The sequence below is a fragment of the Neopelma chrysocephalum genome, unplaced genomic scaffold (genome assembly GCF_003984885.1).
Source record: "Neopelma chrysocephalum unplaced genomic scaffold, ASM398488v2 Primary Assembly neopelma1_97, whole genome shotgun sequence".
In the NCBI taxonomy this organism is placed as follows: domain Eukaryota; kingdom Metazoa; phylum Chordata; class Aves; order Passeriformes; family Pipridae; genus Neopelma; species Neopelma chrysocephalum.
The window spans coordinates 6,914,989-6,937,248 of NW_020897760.1; positions in this window are offsets into that span (position 1 = coordinate 6,914,989).

Here is a 22,260-nt window from a genome sequence, read left to right on the forward strand (position 1 = left end):
AAAAAGAGAAAACTCCTGTGTTGAAGTTTCAAAACCCAAATGAGCATTGTGTGTGGAGATAAAGCATTCCCAGAAGCAAATGCTGCAAGAATATTATTCTTGTCATTTTCTATTCATTTCCATTACCTTGATTTTAAAATTGGCTCTTGTAAAATCTATACCTTTCAAGCTGTATCTGCGGTGTGCTGCTATGTGTAGTGTTGCATCATACCAGGGCAGGCTGTGCTTTGCTCTCTTCCAGGTGGAAGATGGGCCATTCCTGGCACTGTTTTAAATTGCTCTGTCCACCTAATGGAAGTGATGACAGAGTAGATGTTTGTGTCTTTTAGCGACCCACTCATTGTCTTCTGTTGTGATTCTTCAATTTCTAGAGCGTATTTTGGGCATTGTTGTTACACAACCATCTGGTAGCTCTTGAATTTATGGAATCTGCCAGGGGGACATTTGCTGACATTCAAAAAGAGAGTAAAAGACTGTTAACCAAAATAGTCTCCCTCTTGTTTAAGAGTTAATAGTTGGCTTGTAGTTCTCATATCAGAAAGTTCATTTTTAGAAGTAAAAATCAAACTCAAAAATGTCATAAAATCTTCTGTACTTCATCAAGCTTTGCTCCAACTGCTGGTTGACCTGCTTTCCTATGAATATTCCTACCATCAAATGGACACACAATAATCTTTTTATGCAGTAAAACCTCTCTTCTACAAATTGGTGATGCAAACCCTTGGACTGTGCATAAATGAAGCTACACATATTATCTATTTGCCTTTTGATACAAAGGTTTTAAACACATCCCATTAGGGTTTCCATCAGATGGAGTCCTGCAGCTGGTGCTTCCACCCCCTGCACCAGATGCAGCATCTCCATCTCCCCACATGCAGGTGCTGTGGCAGGTCTTTGCTCTTTCCCTGTTGACAGCAACCCCCTGTCACCACAAAATCCTCATCTGCTCATCTCACTTATTTCCAGCCTTTGGAAGGAAGGTGAAAAGCTGGGAGAAGAAAGCAGCATTACAGAAAACAGCAGAGGAAATAACTTCATGAAAATCATACCAAGAGATCTATAGAACTGGAAAGACCTAAAGGTCCTGTTCCTAATCAATAACACCCTCAAGATAAATACAATGCAAAAGACAGGGGAATTATTCACCATCTGAGATAGAGAGAAGAATGAGGGCCTGAGGCAAATGCAGAAAAAGTTTAGTATAAATACTAGGCCAAGTTCTCAATAGTATGGTTTGCTCATGAAATTGTGTCTGTGATGTGCAATGTTTTGGTAAAAACACAAAATTCACTCTTGAATGCATTTTAGAAAAAGGATCATGTCACAGCAATACACTAGGGTTCTCCATCATCCTGTGCTCAAACTCGTAGCCTTAATATGCAGGATAATGTTTCTCCTTACAGGGTTTAGAGGAAAGCTTCTCTTTCCAGCAAAGAGCACGATAAGTTTTGGGAGATGCAGTTGAATATGGCATATTAAATACACAACTGAAGCTTGGAACAATATGTTTTTTGATACGAAGTTGGGGAATGCTCCTGCTGCGGTGATGGGCTTTCTGTTGCAGTGTAGGGAGTTGCCAGGAGAGGGGGGAAGAATGGGGAAAAACAAAGTTAGGTTTATAAAGCAGGTTTGTCCCTTGAGTGAGGAACAACGGTGATGTATCAGTGAATGTACCAGGCCTTGGCTATAGGGCTGTACATCCTCAACTGCATGTTAAAGATTAAGGGAAGTCTCCAACAGCCTAAACTGCCAGTCTCCCTGCATGTATTTCTGTGAGCATTGGCTTGTGCCACAGGTTTGGGTGATGCTGTTTCTTGTTTACACAACCACTGGCTTCTTGGAGCATCTGCCTTTTGCTCTCACCATGATTAAATTGTACAGGAAGAACATGTGTTTCTCAAATCTCCCTGCAGCCCTTTGGTTATGACTGTTTTAAGTTTGACAAGGGGAGGCGAGGGTGCACATGAAAGCGTGCAGTTCTGAGTTTGTTCTTTTTGGTGCTTTCATATTGCAAAGATCAATAATTTACCTCCTGTCAGGTGAAACCAGGAGATTAGTTGCATTAATTTTTGAATCCTTTCATAGTGTGTGTAAATTGATCTTACCTTGCCGAAGTCATGTTTGTAGCCCTGCCATACTTTGGTGGCAGGAGAGCTGAGCTGTGCTGGCTGAATGTCTGACTTAAAAAGCACTATATGTGAATAAACATAGCTGTTATAACAGGAGGCAGGGAATCATCAACAAACTGGTGGTTTGATGGGGCTGGGCACTGTTTTAGTTTAGGTTGCTTATTGGATTTTTCACCCAAGGTAATGTTTTATCATTGTTTGTTGTTTTCTTCTCAAATACACCTTCTGCTCTTGGTTTTAGCTCATCATCTATACATACACCACAGAGCTTTAGGATTATTTCCAGTGCTCTCAAAATGGCCAGTCAGCCCTTACCCAGCTTTGTATGATTTCCAGTGCTTCTTGTATATGACAGAGGTGCAGAAATGCTGTGCTAATGTTCAAGGGGGTTATGTTTTCAGCTGAACCCAGAGCAAGTGGTACTGCTTGTCCTGGGCATCTTGGTGCAGTGGCACTGTGGTGGCTGAGGTACTGTGTGTGTTTGACCTGGTGGGTACTGAGTGGGTCTCAGTCTCCTCTTGCTTCTGCCTTGCTGCCCAGTGCAGGGAAATGGTTTCAAGTGCCTCTGACTCCTCCCAGCTGGCTGTCTGGCTCTCTGCATGTAGGTTTGGGCTCATCCAGTGGGCTCTTGGCACTGAGGAGCAGTCACTGTAGGAGGGGAGTGATGTCTGCCCAGCAGTATCTTTGTGTGGAGAAGTCCTTCACAAAGACATTTTTGCTCCATTATCCCTCTGCAAATGCTATGCCTGGTAGATATTATAGTGCCACCTAAAATGTTGCTTACTTACATTACCCTGAAAAAATGCTAGTGATAATCACCTACCAGCAGGCAGCAGTTCCCTCTGTGTTGAGAGGCATCAATTGCCTGCTGCAGCACTGCTCCCCTCGACAGCACAGGAACTGCCCTTGGCCCACGGCACTGCTCTCTGTGCTACTGTGAATAGATGTAATTCTCTGATCACATCTCTCATTTGTGCATTGATTTTGAACTAATGATGTGTTTGTGTGTGCATACCTAGGGGGGGAAAAAAAAAGGAAATACTAGAACTCCTCCTTCATTTTGGACTGTATAGCTCAGAGCTGCTGTGGAGGTACTGCATGTAGCACTGCTGCTGTGCCTGGGTTTTTATGAAGTCTTTGGAAAGATTTAATTAAAACTGTTTTCTCGATTTCATCTTCTGCAGAAATGGTCTTTTAAAGGTTCTACCCATGGGCTATTGTTTATCCAATTTAAGGTATTTAAATGCAGAATATTATTCTGGTGTATTTGTTCTGTAGAAATCTAGACTTAATTTTTTGCCTAAACAGTTCGGTGTTATGTGGAGGAGATACAGTCCACGTTCTGCAACTGCTATGAGAGGTGAGATTGAAATGAGTTTGACTGTCTTCTGCATTTTATCTAAAGCCTGCAGGTAACTTGGCCTTGTTGTGTCTGAACATCATAAGTATATATTATTTTTCTATTAAAACATTTCCATACATATCACTGTCATTTATATTGTTCTGTATTTAACTAAAATATGTTTTCCTCCTTGATATTTTCTCTAGTTGTGGTCACTGTGCTTCTATTCAGTTTTTCTATACAAGCTATTCACTCAATCTCTAGTGCTTGCTTTCAGGGTTTGTTTATGAATTGAATATTGTGATGTTTCTAGGTGTTCCCACAAGTGCAACATGAAGGCATACCTGTTGCAGTTCCATTTCACCAGCACTCAGATTCCTCAAGTTTCTCAAATCACAGCTGACAATTCAGCCAAACCATGAAGTTACCTGTGCTGGTGCTGTAATGAAAACACCCACTACTCTCCTGTGCTGGAAATCCCATTGACAGACTCTGTTACCCACAGCTCTTTTCCCCATACATCATCCTGGTTTCACAGACTCCTCTGCTTCAGGGAATTTCTCACCACAAACACAACTGACTTTCCCTACTGAAAATTGAGCCACAGCAAATATCTTACACGGTCAATTCTGTTCACCCACAAAATATGACTGGCCCTTTTCCTCAGATCCCAGTCAATGCCTTCTCCTTTTGATTTGCTCTGCTTTCTACCTTACACTTATTTATTTCTGCAGCCATATTTCCAGGTCATTCCCTAGCCCTGTTCAAAGAGATTGGGTTTGCATCTCCCCTGTGCAGGATGTCTCCAAAGTCAGAAGCTCTTTCTTTGGATAAAATGCAGTCCTTATATCCTTTTCCTTTTCCCTTGCCAGAAGATCATCCCGCTCAGACACTGTTGGCCTAGTCCAGCCTGCTCCCGTCTCCCTGAGACTCTCTGTTCTTGCTGAGCTCCAGCCCTTGGTGGGGTCCATCTCCCCTGAATCCAGCCCTCTCAGCCGGGTGGACAGGTCCCAGGCAGACTCAGCTGCAACACAGCTCCCTGACCAGCTCTGCGCACCCTGTGGGGAACTGACCAGAGCAACTCCTGGTATGTATCTGATTTTAAACTTGTATGCTTTTGAGTTACATTGCACAAGACCATACAATAGCTCCTATGCTTGCAGTATAATTTCCCCCTATTAGTTTTCCTTTCCTCCTATGGCGCCAGTCCTGTATTGTTATTCATTTTATGTATCCTTTATCATATTTGTCAGTAAGTCTCCAGCAGACACAAAGCAGCAGGGTTTGTTTGCAGCAGTACAGCTACCAGGGCTTGGCAAAATAGCAGTGTAAAATCATTTGCATTAGAGCTAATAAAGATAGCTGGAATGGGCCCCAAAATATGTTCAATAAACCAATAAGAGTGACTGCTGTTTATACTCCTACTTTAGTAAAACTAACTGGTTTTCATTCAATGTTTATAGTACTGTAATTGTGTGGTGTAGTATTTTATTGCAATTTAAAACTAATATAATGGTCAATGCCTGCCTTTAAATGCCAACAGTTTGCTAACAATTTCCGGTCTCATGCATCATGCATTTTATTTCCTCCATATAAGAGTAGGGTGAATGTCTCACCATACAGTTCACTGTACCTCCTGGTAAATGCTGTTTCTTTTATTGTGGCCATTATAACTTTCACCTTGGAGAATAAAAGCATGTTGGGGTTTTTTTTAACCCCAATTATTTTTTTCCAGAAATCTTCTGGAGGATTAGAGAGATCATACTTTAGGAAAAGAAATGTATGAATTAACCAATTAGTAGAATTACTTGGAAGTCTAGATGCTAACATGCTGCTGTAGCTTCCCTCTGCATTCTCCTCTAGCAAGTTCAGCTTATCTATCTCATGGAAATGATTTATTTAAAATAGAAGTGTCAGACCTTGAGACAATAATATCCTACCAAATCTAAATGTCTTGAAAATATGTGCTTATTCTGAAACATGCACATATTGGTTTCCATAAAAGAACATGCCTATTTTTTCGCTTGTTTGATGCACGCCAGCAATTTTTTACAAAGAGGATAACTGAGAGACATTCTTAATAATAATGACAAATAAATAACATCCCTTTCCCACAACGCTTGACAATGCAAGGATGCTGTACAGGATCATTATAGGCAAAAATAACAGGCAGAATTTGCCTCTACCCTGTGCCATAAGTGAAACAACAAATCAGTCCATACTAAGTTCATTTAGCCATATTTTACATCTTCTAGAACTGGAATTGTGTAGCCTACAAAACAATTTATATTTTATCTGTACCATCTAATTAATTAAATGGCCCCAGAGTACCAGACTCACAAATCTCGTTAATAGCTGAATACTGAAATAAAGGCTGTTCACCCCTACTAGAATAATATTTGCATATCTCCACCTGCGATGGGTAATAAGTACCTGCCACAAATCAGAATTATGAATTTTGCATGCCTAACAAAACCGCAGGGGAAATTATACCTCAGACATTCCATAATAATTGCAGCTAAGCTGTTTAGTGCCATCCACTTATTCTGCCTGAAGTGTTTAAAGCAGCAACAGTTGTAAATGAATTCAGGCACACATTCAAGAGAAAATGTTTTAAAAAGTTTTTCTGTCTTGCCATATGTAATTATCTTTATAGAAATGTTCATCTACAAGTTATAACATGCTCACATTTAAAATTGCAAATTAAAAAGTAAGCTCCTCCAATTTAAGTACCTTTTATAAAAGCATCTTTTAAAGTTTATTCTGATGATACAGGAAACAGTTTGGGCCATGTTTATCCTATTGGTCTCCCAGAATTGGTGTTCTGGTCAATAAAGAACTGCAGCGAGGGACCTGATTTTCCAGTGCTTCTTTCCCAAATAACTAGCAATTCCTGGGGGGGAGTTAACTATTAAAGCTTGGACAGAAATATAGAGCAATGTAGATAGTCTTTCACTGGCCAGGGAATTGGGGCATTAAAGCAGGCAGCATAAGTTGCCTGTGGTTTGTTTATTTTCATGAGAGGAATGGAAACTGCATATGGAGCAGAGCTGGGAAGGAAGAGATGTGAGATGCTGGTGGTCCCAGCTTCTGGATGGGAGTGTAATGGAATGATAATGCCCATAATATAGTGGTTTGACTTCGTGAGAGCCCAAAAGCTCTTTATAAGCACAGGTCCTGCTCAGTTACCCTCATGAGGACAACTCTAGGAATTGGACCATGCTTTCCTTTGGGAACACAGGTTGGTCTGTGGATATGGTATGAATCCGTCCTCTGTGTGTTTATCTGTTACTTGTGGCACTGTGTGACAATTCTCACTTTATCAACAGAAGCACAGAGACCAGGGCACAGGCAGTGTTTTGAACCCTTAGTAGCACATGGTGCATGTTCCACCTGTCTCCAGGTGAAGATACAGAGACACGGGACAGCACCTGTCCCTGTGAGATCCCTGGTCCCAGCCTGCGTCTCTGCAGGAGCTGACAGGGGACAGGTCTTTGCTACTGCAAACAGGAGGGATTAGGCAGCAGACTGGTGGTGACAGCCCTGCTGTCTCTCGTAATATGCATGCATGAATTGTTATATTACAGACTTTAGAGAAGGCAACAGACCAACAAAAATAACTCCTCCTTCACTCTGGTTCTCACTCAACACTTGGTGTTTTATAAAGAGCTGCGCTTTCCCTTTCTGCAGCAGAAGTGAACAGAGCCAAAACTGCAGTCTGAACTGTATTTGTGATCACTGAAATCAGCTTATAATTTTAAAGCTAGTCTTCTGATTTTGGGGTCTTTTCTCTCAGTAATATACAGCATGGGCAAGCCTGGGTATGCCCATTTAGGCTGAAGGTGGCAGTACACTGGAGGAAAGGGAGACACAGTGGAACCCCATTTGTATCAGATGAGTAGGGCAGAGAGCCCAAAAGAAGGCACTAGATGACAGGTGCAGAACAAAATGTCCCCAAGGAAACCATGTCCTGGAAAGGGGCTGGCAGTTTGGGTAAGCATTCAAATGCACACATTTGTAGACAACCAACCTGAAGGTTGGGTTTATGTTATTTTAACACCAGTCACTGTAGCCTTACAACATGCAAATATGACCTCGTTAAAATGCTTGCTGTCCCTCCAGAAGAGGAGCCCGAGAAGCTAGGAGAGTATTGCTCCTGCAGAGGCAATGGTACCCCATGCCAAGACCTGCCAGTGGCACACAGACCCCAGGGAAGGAGGCCCTAGGGCACTGCGGTTCCTGTGCCTACAAACATCCCCATCTGTATGCCACAAGGGTAGCAGTCATTTTGCCAATGTTTTTAGTAAAGGATTAAAAAATAATTAGGATCTATATATATTCAAAAGGAAGGGGCACAGTGCAGCAAGTCACAAGATGATGATTAAGTCAGGTTGTCTGATTCTGCCTAGAATGACAGCAGTGAGTCTAAGAGTTTAGGAAAACAGCTGATAGTCTGTTACCATGATGAAGTGTAGCTTAAAACTTCATTTCATATTTTAGCGAACTAATAGATGAGGTCACTATGGATTTTTTTTTTCCTATTACATAAAATGGCTATAGAAACTGAACCATAATCTCTTACTAACTTACACATTAGCTCAGGGCAATAAAGATGTTTTTATTGGAGGCAGATTTCATGAAAAGTTGTTCAGTTTTATCTCTGAATACTGAACTATGCTGAAGGCATTTAAGTATCCTGTTGGGACACTGTCCTGGAAAGCAGTTACTCTCAAAAGGACAGTGAGGTCATTGGAAAAACTCTATTTTCTGCCAGAGGATCCTGCCCTTTCTCCTCTGTTCATCTGCCATTCTTCTACCTGAGCTACGAACAGAGGCCAAGTCACACTCTCAGACTGCAATCCCTGCTTGCTCTCTGATGGATTCAGGTCTGGAACCAGCCAAACATGTCTGAAAGGGAGGCCCTGATCCTCCTGCCTGTTTTCTCAAGTTTTGCTAAGTCCTTGTTCCTCTCTTTCTGCCATCAGTGCAGGATCCTCTGTCTCTCCAGCAAGGTTGCAGGTTTGCTCTTCAGTTCACACCTCTTACCTACACCATTCCCAAAACCAGCAGGCTGGTCCCCTGCTGTAAATTGCCACTTTTCCCATCTTGTCTGGAAACAATTAAAATGCTTACCCCAACTTCCACCCTCTTATCTTGATTTTTCATAGAATCCTTTTCTCTAACCTTGATAAATGCAGGTCTAGTTCCTGCTATCCATCCAGAGCATTGTGGCAGCCATCCCTTCCCCAACAGCTTGTGCTGTCCAGGCTGCCTCCCTCTGTGCATACCTCCTTGCTAATTCCCTTGATTTCACAGATAACGTACTCTGCTTGTCGTCTTGCACTCATCATCCATCACTTGGTATCAACCTGTGACTGTCTCTTGGCTCTTACTGTCATTACAGGAGGGTTACATTTTCTATCAAGCACTTCATGTCTTTTCCTCCTAGTCCTGCACCTTCTGTCTCTTCAATTGGCAGTGATACCTCATAAGCCTGGCTTCTAGCTGTGATTCATCACTGCGTTTTTGTCTCTGTAGCTTGTATGTTTGGAGGACTGTTGGCAGTTCAGGGGTTCTCTCTTCCCCATAGGTGATCCCTGCTCCCCCACAGACACTCACCTCTCTTCTGGACTTTGTTTTCCAGTTCCCCTCTTGTAGAAGCTCAAATACATACAGAAGGTGGGACAGTATCCCCTCACTAGAGCCAAAGACTTTATAATCTATGCTAGTAGCTAATAACATCAGAAAATGCTAATTTACTGCTATTTAAATGCAGCAGTGTATGGTCTTAGCAGCAGTGTTACTTGGGTTTAGCCCCTTTCCAGCTGTATTCGTTTCAGCTGGCCTCTGTCTGAAAGGCAGATGAGGAGTTAGCATTAGTAGTTTCTTTCCCGAAACTATTATGCAGAGAATAATCTCTGATTGATGAGGTCGTGCCCCACTACCTTACAAAGAAACACATGTGTCTCTCCTAGATTTAAACCTAAGGCCATACTTGGCAATCAGTCAGCAGTTTCTCATTGATTATGACTGGCAGGGATTTTTATTATGCTTATTTTTTATTTTACTTCCTTCATTTATCTAAATCTACCAAATATTTCTGTTTAATCTTTCAATCTATAAAAAGTACAGATTTCATCTTATATGATGCTTTAAGTATGTATGATAAAAAAATGGTTTTTTCTTGCATTTTCCATTCATATTGTAATTTTTTGTTCAAGCTTAACCAGTCCACATTTCATTAAAAAACCCCACACTATTCATATTTCTTTCATCCCTTATAAGATGGTAAAAGCAATGTTGCTTTGATGAAATTTGGCAGGTAAGAGGATCTAGTTGAATCATCTCAAACCCCTGGAGTTTTGGGCCTCCAGCTATTATGGTAGAGGAGCTATGAGTATTCAAAAATTGGTCCTTTGTTTGCACTGCATTTCCAAGCCATCTGTAGCACACAAAAGCCACAACTCTCTTTATAGTTCAGAATGAATATTTAAAAGTTCAGTTTTAGATTTTATTTGTAGCACTTCAAATCTCTCTATCCCATCTGTCTTGTGTCTCAGAGCAGTTACATTCGACCGTACTAGGCAATGTCAGTACTTGGTCTTACAACTGGAGGTAAACCCTGGTTCCCTTCCCTTTGGTGTCATAGAGTATGCACATGTATGATCAGGATCTGCATAGAGAACTGATAGCATATGGTTTTATGCACTAAATTATTATGTAAGTATTAACAAGCAGCTGCAAATATCGAGTCATCCAGTCTGAAACTTGCTGTATGCTTCTGTAGGGTGGCACCAAATACAAGCAACTGTGTAAGTGCTGCTGGCTCTGGATAGTGTAGCATGGCACCCTGGAATGGCCGGCAGCATCCATCCCAAACTGGGCTGGCCCTACATTGTGAAGCTGTCCTTGGACCCACACACTGAGCCTTGGCTTTCATAACATGGCTGGGAAGTGACAAACGCTCTGAAGAAAAGGGAAGGCACAAGGATATGTCTCAGGATGAGGATACTCATGTCAGCTGGTGTGGAGGAGGCCATAGGGAAAGGGGTTGGAACTGCTCACTTCAGCTGGTGTTGGCGTATGCATTCATATAGATTCCTATATATATGCCTCTTTATTTCATGGAAAATTTAGTAAGAAGCACAGAGCTTCCTTAAATTACAGGAAAATAACTCCTCATAGTAATTCACCCTGCTAGAGTATCATCATCTGCTTGTATCAGGTTCAGTATTTTGTGTCTAAACCTCAGCTGCATCTGACAACAATGTGCAATTTTTTTTCTCTTCTATGTTTAACCAGATACCTGAAGTCACCTCTTCTGAATCAGTGATGTGAAAAGAGAAGCAACGTATCTTTCAGAAAAAAGTGAAAATCATCTACCTCTCATTAAGGCATTCTTCAGTTCTGGTAAATTGTTCATTCTTTCTTTTTATTCTGTGCCCTTTCCTGAGTTTTCCTGGGATGTTTGTTAGACTCTTTAGGTGTAAATGAATCATTTCCCTTAATGGAGTTCTTCTCTTTAATATTATATTAATATAGAACTACATAAATATGTAAGTTTATATATATATATATATATGTATGTATATATGTGTGTATTGCCATCCTTTTCTGGAAAAATGAGCAAAATATGTATGTTAACACGCATCACTATGAAAATCTTCTCTATCTCAACAAGATCTTACATACAGCAAACATGTTGCAATTCACCATGAAAAATCTGTCCTAAGGGTTATGTTGTCTTCATATGAAACGAAATGAGTAAATGAATGAAGACTATGGTATGCTGAAGTGAGGTCCGGGGAATAACTGAAAGAATGGAGCTTGTAAAGCCAACAGTTTGTGTTCTTAAGAGTATATTATATATCATCATCTCATCAAATAAACTTAGGGTAAGAATTATTCAGGTTATTATATTGTTACTGTTTAATAAAATTAAAAATATTTATTTTAGAATACATGCAATTCTGACATATTTGATAGCATCACAGAATATTCTGAGTTGGAAGGGACCCACATGGACCATAGGTTCTTACAGTTATTTAGATAGATCGTTAAAGAAACCTGTGTGCAAGTCTGGTAGGCATGTGTTTTCATTCTTACTCAGGTCGTCCATAAGACCAGATTCTTGCTTTTCCAAAGATGAGCACTTTGTATAGTATCTTAATTAAATTTCTCACTGATCTGTGAAGATTTATACCACTTTAAAGAACAAATGGAGCAATGAAGAAAGTAATACATTTTTGCTGAACTGAATAAATCAGAGGGAATAAACTGTTGCTTCTGGTAGCACTGCCTCTGACACAGAGCTCTGAACCTCACTGGGAGTCGTAGGTGTGCTTCATGGCTGCATTCACATGAAAATAAGGTGTGTTTTTGCAGTGGTGGGTTGTGTCTTTTCCTAATGAAAGGCAGTCTTACCTTCTGGCTTTGCATTTATTTATATTTTCCTGTATGAGTTTTTTTCTTAGGCTTTAAAATAATGAACTTCTCTTTTGCACAGACCTCTGTCATCTCCTGCCAGTGCTCCCTGGAGAATAGACGGTCACAAAAGTGAACTGTGTTTCTGGTTGCATGAGTCCATGAACTGCCCATGGAACCATTCCTGTTACTTCAAACAAGTAGCCCAAAGTAAGTATGAGAATTTGACTTCAAATGTTGTTTTGGATATTTTTTATTTGGGCAGCTTTTGTCTGGTATTGCTTAATGAGAGGCCAAAAAACATAGAGAAGTCAAATCATAAAATGCGCCTAAAGCACTTTTTACTGAGATCAATTCAGCTTACGTGGCTGCAGTAGTGTCATGGGCATGAGCAGGTGACACGTGCTTAGAACTTCTTGGGGCTGGGAAAGGCTTCTGCTGGAGTTAAGAAAGGCATGATAAAGGTATTTATTGATGGTAAATTCTTTCTTGTCAATAGTTATCTAAAAGCTCCACCTCACTGTACTTTTGTATGGAAATGGGAAGTAAGCTTTGATCTTCAGATTTTAAAATCTAAACTATAAAGAATTTTGAGGAAAGGTGAAAAAAAAAATCATCTGTTAGTTTTCTTTACTTTGGGAAATGAGTGGGAGAAAAGAAAGAATTTGTGGAAGATGGGAGTCAAAGCTCTTCTGGCTGATGCCCTGAGTTACTTTGTTAAAGACAAAGCTTGCAGAGTGTTGTTTGCTAACACGGGCTAACCACAGTTAACTTGACATTAGGGTTTTGCAAAACTCTTCAAGTGAGGCAAATAGTCAATAGAAAGAAAAAATGTCACCAATTTCCCTGTAATAAAATCTCTAAGTAGAAAACATAATGGAACCTCAGACCATGTCTTATGAAGGAAAAATGTTTAAAACCAAAGACAACAAAAAAGTCTTTCTCTGGGGATCTCTGTACCCTTTAGTCTCCAGCTGACCTATCTTGCCCCGTTGGAAAGGCCTGAGCTCCCCAGCGAGCTGACAGAGCTCTGGAAGCATCTGGCAGCCTTTGGTCTGACTAATACTTAGAAGTCTCTAGGGCTGCCTATAGTCTCAGGAAATATATAATTTTTTCATTTATTCTTTTATAAAACCTTTGTTCCTTCTACAGAGATGTGTCGCTGATCCATTGTAAATCTTTGTTCTACATGGTGGTTTTAATCCTTTTGCTTTGTGTATATAAAAAGCTGCAACTTTCCTGTGCTTTGCTCATCTTTATCCTCAACAGTGAGGTTCCTTCCACAACAGAAAGTCAGTAGAGTGGAATGGCTGCTCCTGCCCAGCTGCTGCCTGCCCATTTGTGCAGCTGTCCAGACCTGTTCACCGTTTTCTGCTCCATAGTGCATTTAAATATCAAGGTGGGTTTGGTTTTAATCCAGGATTTCTTACAATGGGAACCTGGAGTTAGATAGTGTGCTGAAGCTTTGAGTGGTCTCAAAAAAGCTTCCTCGCAGTCTGAATTTCACAAGAGGTTGTTTTTTGGGCATCTCAAGCATTGATTTAGGAAGTTTTAGACATCCAGATTTTGGATCTGGCCCCGCCATCCTGCAGGTACACGGTGGGACTACAAGCTGTAGACTCTCTAAGCAGAAAGATGTTGGAATAGGGTTTATCTCATCCAAGTGTATGTGTGCTCCCCTCCCCTGCCTTGCACACCAGGAACAAGCAGACAATAGCAGTGTTTTGCACTGAGTTCATGCTGTCTGATTGCATAATCCAGCTGCTTCAGTGTAAATCAAAAAAGATTTTGAAAATGTGCAGATGTCAAGTGCTGGCAGAAAAGGCATTTAAAAATACAGGAACTCTAAGATTCTAAGAGAACATATAATCTGAATTTTTCAATTAATTCCACCTGTTTTGTCCTCCCCTTCAAAAAGTGAGACCTGGGGCTGCTGTGTGGCTGGGCTAAAAAAGCCAGCACACGTCTCCAAGGGCTTACTGAAGTAATTTTTTTTTTAACATGAACTAGTGTAACCTAGGGACCACTTTCTTTAGGACAGCTAATTCTGAAATATTCAGCAAACTTTCACTGTCAAATATGTTGCATTTAATGCCATTTAATATCAAGGAGACTAGTTAGAGTGAGAGGAGAAAGATGGCTGTCTGTTAAATCCCAAACCCTATGAGGTAGCTGCTTTTCCTGCCCAGCCATCAGCACTGCAGTGCTTCACGGAGGAGGAGGGCTATGGAGAATGAGGTAGAACATGTTTTGGCTGTTCCTCCAGCCTGGCCTGGAGCATCCCTGCCCTCAACTTGAGGAACGTGCTCCTCAGGAAGAGGATGGGCAGGAGTTTGGGTCCAGCTGGGCCATAGCTGCAGAATAGGGTTGAACTCGGCATTCTGTCAGGCTGGCACGTGCTCACTCTGAGTGTGCAATTGCACTTCTGAGCCTGGTGTGGTCTGTGCTAAAGGCTGGAAGAGGAGAAGCTGAAATAGAGACACCAAGGGCAAGGATGAAAGTCCTCACTCCAGAGTATTTGTGTATTTATTATTTTACCCGCTATAATTTGTGAATGGCCAGGTCAGGTCAGAAATGCCCTTCTGTGCAGCATGGCTGGAGCAACAGTCTGGGTCCAGCCCTCTCTGGTGTTGCCAACCTACCTCTTATCCTTGTCCTCCATTGGGAAGTTCTATAGGTCATCTCAAAATGAAGAGGACAAAAAAGGTACATTTGAAGTCACAGCATTAAGGTGCAAAATAACTAGAGGATTTTATATATTTTTATTTTTTATTAAATTTTTCCTTTCTTAGGATGATGACCATTTGGTGCCCTGTAGCTGAAGTTTAAATAAATATTCATGTAAATTTTGAAAAAGAATAAATTTTGAAAAAGCCAATGGGGGGTTGGTTGGTAGTGATGATGATTAATGCTGAAAACAAGAACATGCACCTCAAACCACGTGTGATTTTCGTAGGTCAGTTTAGGAAGTTGCAGAGAAGGAGGATATTCAAATATTCACTTGTTTTTGTAAACCCAAAGAGATTTTAGATCACATATTCACTGAACTTTCAGAATTCTATCAGGCTGCATGTATGCACTTGTTAGTCCTTAAACTAGTGAGATGTCATTAAAACATTCATTGACACAGCCACTGTCTACGTTAGCTAGACCTTCAATATTACTAATTCAGGTCTTCCTACATTTGCATGCAGCACCTCAACTACAAGGCTTTAATGCTGTTCTCTGTTTTGTTCTGCTGTCAGGTATTCAGCTCTAGTGTCTTCTCCACTGAAGAATTTCTATATTACAGCTCTGAATGCAATCTGTTTTGTATGCTCGTGAACTAGCTCTAGGACTTGAAAAAAACTATTTTATATTCTGCACTGGTTAATTTTTCATTTCTCTGGCACCTTGGTGAAAAGTAGTCAACACAGTTAACAATATACATTGTGCAACGATAAATATTTTATTGGATATATAATCTACACAATTTACAAGTTTGATTTTTCTCTGGGAGTTTGAATAAATCCATAATTTTGAATACTTGGTGAAACCTCATTTTTTATAGTATACTATGCTATAATCACAGTAAAATGTATGATTTGGTTTTTAATGGGAACTATAGACATTACCTTCATTTTTTCCTAACATTGCTAAACTCTAATAAAGCTATTTTATAGGGAGAGTAGTCTGGAGAAAGAAATATGGAGGTTTCATCCTGGGAACTTTATATAATTTATATGCTAGTAAATTATAGTGTATTCCTTACACAAGATAACATTAAGGAGTTCCTTTTTTAAAATATGTCTAAATACTTGTATATCTAGTTTATATATGAATTTGTTGTGCAGTTGTTTGGTTTTGTTGTGTTTTCTCATTTATTCTGTTGGAATGAACAGATTTCTTTGTATATGTCTAGCTTGTGGTTCCTATCCTTGTCTTAAGCCCATTGTAATTAAGGAAAAAATTCTGTTTTTTTCTGCTCTAGCATTTCCACTCTACACCTACAGGTTTATGTTTCTGTTCATGGTTTCATATACAGGAATGCAGTGGTGGAGATTATTTGGTTTCTTTATATATTAATAGATTAGGCTTTTACTGTTGCGCACACGTAGAAACTATACTTGATCCAGGAGACAAAAAGATAAATTACTCTGTATGCAGGGTATTGAATTCCTATCACTATATTGTGATATATTAATTCTTCTTTAATGCATTTATCCTCACTGTGTGCCTGTGAGATAGGGAGTCTAAGTCATAGTTGTCTCAAAGATTGGGGATTAAGCCACAAAAAGACCCAAAGCAACTCAACTGAGGCTGCACAGGATGTTTGTAGCAGAATAGTGAGAGATCACAGCTCTGAGGGAAAATGTTAAGTACAGGATCACCCCCCCTCTGTTCCAAGGCTTCAGTTCTTGCCTCAGAAGCTATGCTTTCATTTTGTTTAAATAAAATTCCATTTGAAATAAACCAGCAGTTCTAAATGCAACTATCATAGTCTGCAAGACAACTAAGGGATTTTAAATACTGTATTATTGAGAACGTGATTCCCCATCATTTTCCCCTGTTACTTTTACCTTTCTGGAACTATTGACCAAGTCTTTTGATGGAGCACAACAACATTAGGGCCTATTTGAATATAAACAAGATTATGAAAAGAAGATGTAGCAGCTGATGATTATGGATGGGTTTCAAGCACATAGGAAGAAAAATATTTTCATGTCCTCCGAAGGACCAGCAAAAAAAGGAGAAAATAAACAATGCCTACCAGAGCAAAGTTACCCATAGCTGGCTACATTTAGGATGGTGAATACTTTCCAGAGAGGGGAAAATGGAGGCTCAGGTGCTCAAACAGTTTGAAATGAGACTGGCAAATGTGTTCAGAAAACAATTTGTGATTAAAGCATGTCTGTTCTGATTCTAATGTTTGTTTCTGTGAAAGAAACTCATTTTTGTTCCAAAACTGGTAGCCTAAATATTGATGCATGTTTGCAAAATTGTGCAGTAGGTGCACAGATTAGCTCAAGGTTCAGAATTCCCTCGGGTAACAGGAACTATCAGTTGTGTCTCCCGGATGAAGATAAATGTGTTTTCTGTTGACAAAACAGTCGTCTTTATTCTCGTAATGGAGGACTTTAATACTGCTTTTTTAAAATGTCATCCACCTTCCCAATATCTTTCTTTTCCACCTTATCTGCTCTCAAAAACTCAAGACGAAGTAACCTTACTGAACATAAACACTTCTTGAAGTTTCATTAACCTCCTCTAGCCTCTTTGTGTGCACTTAGTGACTAGAAGATCTTTACAACCACTTTAAAAGTGATTATTGTTCTGGCAATACCCTCCACAAGGCTTGCTGTCTTGCCATTGAACTGAATGGGCTGTGCACAGGACAGTATCTTGTGTTTTAGCTGGGAACAGTAAGCCGCAGATAAAGGAATTCAATCATCTTGCTATGCTAAGTTTAGCAATTTCTTTGATTTTAGACCTATGGATCTTTGTGTAAAACTCCTTTTGTATTTTCTTCTTCCTTTAATATCTACCTTTTTTGTCTCTAATCATCCTTACCCAGTTCTTCCTTTTCCTTGTTAAAGATATGGCTGTCACTGGGCTGCCCCTTGCTTATCATCAGCAAACCCACCTTTCAGAAGGATCTACCTTTTTTCCATGTCTGAAGTCAGTGAGATTTAGCCTTGTCATCCTTTATGAGAGTCCCATCATTGACTATAACCCCGTGGTTGACTGCTGTGTTATGCAGAACTAGGCAGGCTGCAAGGATGTCAGATGTGGTATTGAGTCTGTGCTTTGACAATTGGAAAAGACACTGAGAATGAGATTTCACAATCCCAGAAGACCTTTGAGTGATCAATGAATTCTGAGTAAGTGAACTAGTAAGTGAACTTCTGCTGGTATGAGGGCAAAATCAAATTAGATCCATCAGCTGTTTCTGTCCTGGATAGCCACTGTTGCCTAGAAATTATACAATAAAAAAGTAACTAAATCGGATGTATGAGACAGGGGATCAATGATGTGTTAGAATAAATGAAATGTAGCAGTAAATCAAGCACCTAAAGTATAAACCATATTGTAAAAATCTTGACAATAAAGAGACAGTTTTCTATTTACAATATTCACAAAAATTAGGACTCAGCAGAGTGAGGAATAAATCTTGTTCAAAGTTTGTTTAGTAAACTAGTAATGTTATGAGACTGAGCTTTGATACATTCATAAGATACAGGCTCATCACATTACAAGGCAGCATTCCGATGTGAAAATGCTTGTCTCATTATTAATAATTGACAGAGCACATGATATTATTCACTACAGGAGCCTATTGACTGAGGACTGGTAGCAAGATATAATTGCTATATATATTCCTGCTATAGCAGGAATAGTCTGTCCCTAAGCATAAAAGAAAAGGCATTAACTAATCTATGTAGTTTCCATTCAGTTCTTTGGACAGTGTCCACCTGCCACGGAATAGATTACTGTGGTCAATGTGGAGAACAACTTCTCAAAGTCTGTACCATACCTTGAAGCTTCTCAACTGTCCAAAATTTTGCATTTAAGAAGGGAATTGCTGCTGAAGTGGGGCCACTGACTACAACTAGTGTTTATTAATTTCTATGAGTATTAAAGAGAACATCCACCAAGGATCAAAGCTGCTTGTGATTGGCCATATGCCTGTGTTCTGTGATGTTCACCACTTGCTTACCCCTCTGCCTGACACGCCAATGAACATGGGTCATTGAAAGAGGCAGCTGAGTAGGATCTGGTGATAGCTATGACTTGAGAAAGTGGAAGTCATAATTCATCACTCAAATCCGAATTAACAGCTTCACCCACATCCCAAGTTATTATGTAGAGAGGTAAGAACCAGAAAATTCTTTTCTTGTTTGTTTTGTTTTCTTCCCTTAAGAGAAAGATATTATATTCACAACTTATAACTCAAAGGTCTTTAATTGGTTTACAATCATTCTGAAATTGTTCTTGTTTCTTCAGGGGCAAGAAAGCCTAAAATATCCTGGTTTGTCATTAAAATTATCAGATTTACAGAACCAGTATTTTGTAGTCAGTATAGCCTGTTCTCCCAAGTGGCAGGCAATATTGATGACACGTTTGCAAAAGGTGGGTTAGATGGTCCAAACTGCTGAACAATAGCAAGGGTACTGATGTCAGTGAAACGGAGCGTTCTGTGCTAGAGCAGAGCTTGGAAAGGGATGTGATCTTTTCACCTAGGGAGAGGAAGGGGAATGTTGTTTTCTCATTTAGGTTAATCTTATTTATAAAATGTTAACTTTATGTCAGTTAGGTTGCAAGATGAAATTTTTTCCTAATAATAAAGCGGCAAGTGAGTTGTAGATATACTGAGTTACAGCATCTATGGCATGTCATTAGGATGTAGCAAATGGTCCCTGGATGCTGTATTATATTCAGACCAAACCTATTCTTCTCTTCTTAATTAGCAACTAAAAGATAAATAATTTTGCTGTCATTGCAGCACAATAACAACCAGGGCAAGGGAATGACCAGTGAGCTTTGCCCTAAATCCTGTAGCAATAAATGTTCAAACAAAAAAATCTCCCCACCCCCACTTCTTACTTTGATTTATTAACTTGAGATGAATGATTTTGCTGTCAAAGTCTGTCAGTGCCATGCAATGAAAATAAAATCGGTGGCAGTGCCTCGTGTGTGAAGCCACTCATAGTATCTAGCCTTAAATATTAGCACTGAAGCTCCAACTCTAGCCTGCTCCCCACCCCCATTCATTAGCTTTCTAAATCCTCCTGTCTTTGTGGAATCACTGCAGCAAGTTGAAAATGATATATGTAATGAAAACCCCTGTCTGCCTAGTGCAGAGAGGGTGGAGAAAAAGACTTTGCTTAGCAGTCACTGCTGTGCTGATTCCAGCAATGATTAGTGCAGACTTTGTTAGAGAAGCTCAAGAGCAGAATATTAAGGTACAAAAGAGAAACTCATTGTTTCTAAAGATTTGTGTCTGCCTGGCTGGTTTTGTTTCCTTTTTAGGCACTATGACAAAATGCACTTAGATAATTTAGTGGGAAAGAAATGCATACGTCTTTGAGGCTTTGTTATAATTTGGGTCTATTTTCAATCTTTTGCTATAAATACAACATTATCTTTTCAGTATGGGTACCTGATGAGCAAGAAATCATACAGTTTCTGCTTCAAGTACAGACAGAGGCAAAGGGAATGACACTGCATCATATTTCAGTCCAGTTCAGTAAATTGTGGGTATGGGCAAAAATATCAACAGATAAATATTTGAGTTTTTGTTAACTATGTACACACAACAAGATGTTGGCTATTTAAAAAAATATTTCATACTTTTCTGCATGACACACAAAAGATTTGATTTCTCAGAAGCACTGGATTTCACGGTGCTGATGTAAGTCAATGACAGTGTGGGTGTTTGGCATCTCTGATGCCAAGCTATAGTTGTACCTGAGAAGTCAGGGTAAGGAACCTGGATGTTTAATAATCCTATGCATAATAGAGGACTCAACCACATTCTGCCTCATAACGTGAAACAAAATCTGTCTCATAACTATACAACAGTGGTTATTTTCTTGATGGGAATGTAAATTTATTATAGTCCAGATGTAGCATAACCTAAAAGGCCAGCAATGCAACTTTAGGGCTTGAAGCTCTATGGCCATCCCTTTGCTTTCAATAAATCTATATACAAGCTGTTGTTGCTCAGGCACAGAAGGTTTGAGATGTTTGCATTCATGCATGCACCACCACATTCTTCCTTCAGGTGTCTGGACAAAATTTCATCTGTTTCTGAAGCTCTTTTATGTCACTGGACTGTAGAATATGTCTTGGAGACAGATGTTGGTTCTTAACTGCTGGACTTTATAGTCAGATTGTGTTGTTAAAGATGCTTTTTAATTGACTTGGTATTTATCCCACGTACAGCATATAATTCAACTGGTAATTTGTATCCTGGTATACCTTGAGGTGCCCATGGAGATAAAAGCTTGTTTAATACCCAACATGCTGGAAATTTGTATTATGAAAAAGTCCTTGCCCTGAAGAGTTCTATAATTTTCAACTAACGTGATGTGAAAAACAGGAGGAAGGGAAATGGAAAGCATGGGGAAGTGAAATGAGTTGCCCAAGTTCTTTCAGCTGGTTTCCAGCTTGTAATCCAGTCCCTGAGCAATGAATCACACTGCTTACCAAAGGCCAATTTGTGAAGGAATGAGCTCCTACTGTGAAGCAACAGGCTAGTACATGCCTATTGACTTCCCTGCCAGATCTTCCCAGTCTTGGCTCTGTGCTGTGCTTCGCTACTCAGCACAATGTCCAAAAACGTTCACAACATAGCTCAGAGGCAGCAACAGACTTGGAAAAAGCCACAGATTATGCTTTTGTGTGTGTGTGTGTGTGTGTGTGTGTTCTGGATGCATGCATACAAACTCCTCGGGATGGCAGAATATTACAAACAGCTACAACTACATTTGATTAATGTCTTTCTCAAAATCCACTTTGAAAAACAGCCTCAGGTATTAAAATGATCGACATGTAGTGCTAATCAAAATTATGCATATTTTTAGGATACAAGAACTCTGGGCTAACAGTTCTGAGTCTAGAAGTGCTTACTTTTTTCTCATAATCAAAGATACACTTTTCTTTCTGCAATCTTAGCATCAGACCTCCTGAACCCATTGGGCTCCCGTCAGGGTTTATGGTCATATATTACTGAAGAACAGTGGTCTTCTCCTTTTGAATTGAGCAAATATGGAGATATTCTTACTTTCAAGTTCTGTGCCTTTTAAGCTATTGTGATGCTTAGTAGAGATTCCTTTAAAAAGATTCATTCTTGTTGAAGTTTGCTTTCTTTCCTGTTATGATTCCTTCGTTGCATATATTAGGTACTGAATTTGAGTGAAAACATCAAAAATGTGTTTATGCCAAATGCTCTCAAGTTCTGAATCCTATATTCTGTGGATCGTAGGATGTGCTGCTCTGCTGTCTTTTACTTTTCTCCCCTGACAATTTTATTTAAAAATAGCCAAAGAGAAACAGACGACAGCATAACAAAAGGTCCACACTGTATCATATCCCCTCCTCCTGCCCTAAGCCCCTTGTTCTAACAGAACTCCTTTGCTTTCCTCTTTGATTTGCACAAATCTACCTTCAGAATTTTTCAAACATTGCAGTGCATTAAACACTACAGCAGATGGTGCTTTTTGACGATGCCTTTCTACATGAAGCAACATTTTGTAGTGTATGCTGCATTATCAAAAAATCAAACATGTAATTATGCAAATATGTATGCCTTTATAATAATCAAGTTTTATTGTAAATGGTTGATGCACATCAATTTGATCCTGTAGTGCTGCTTTAAGTGCA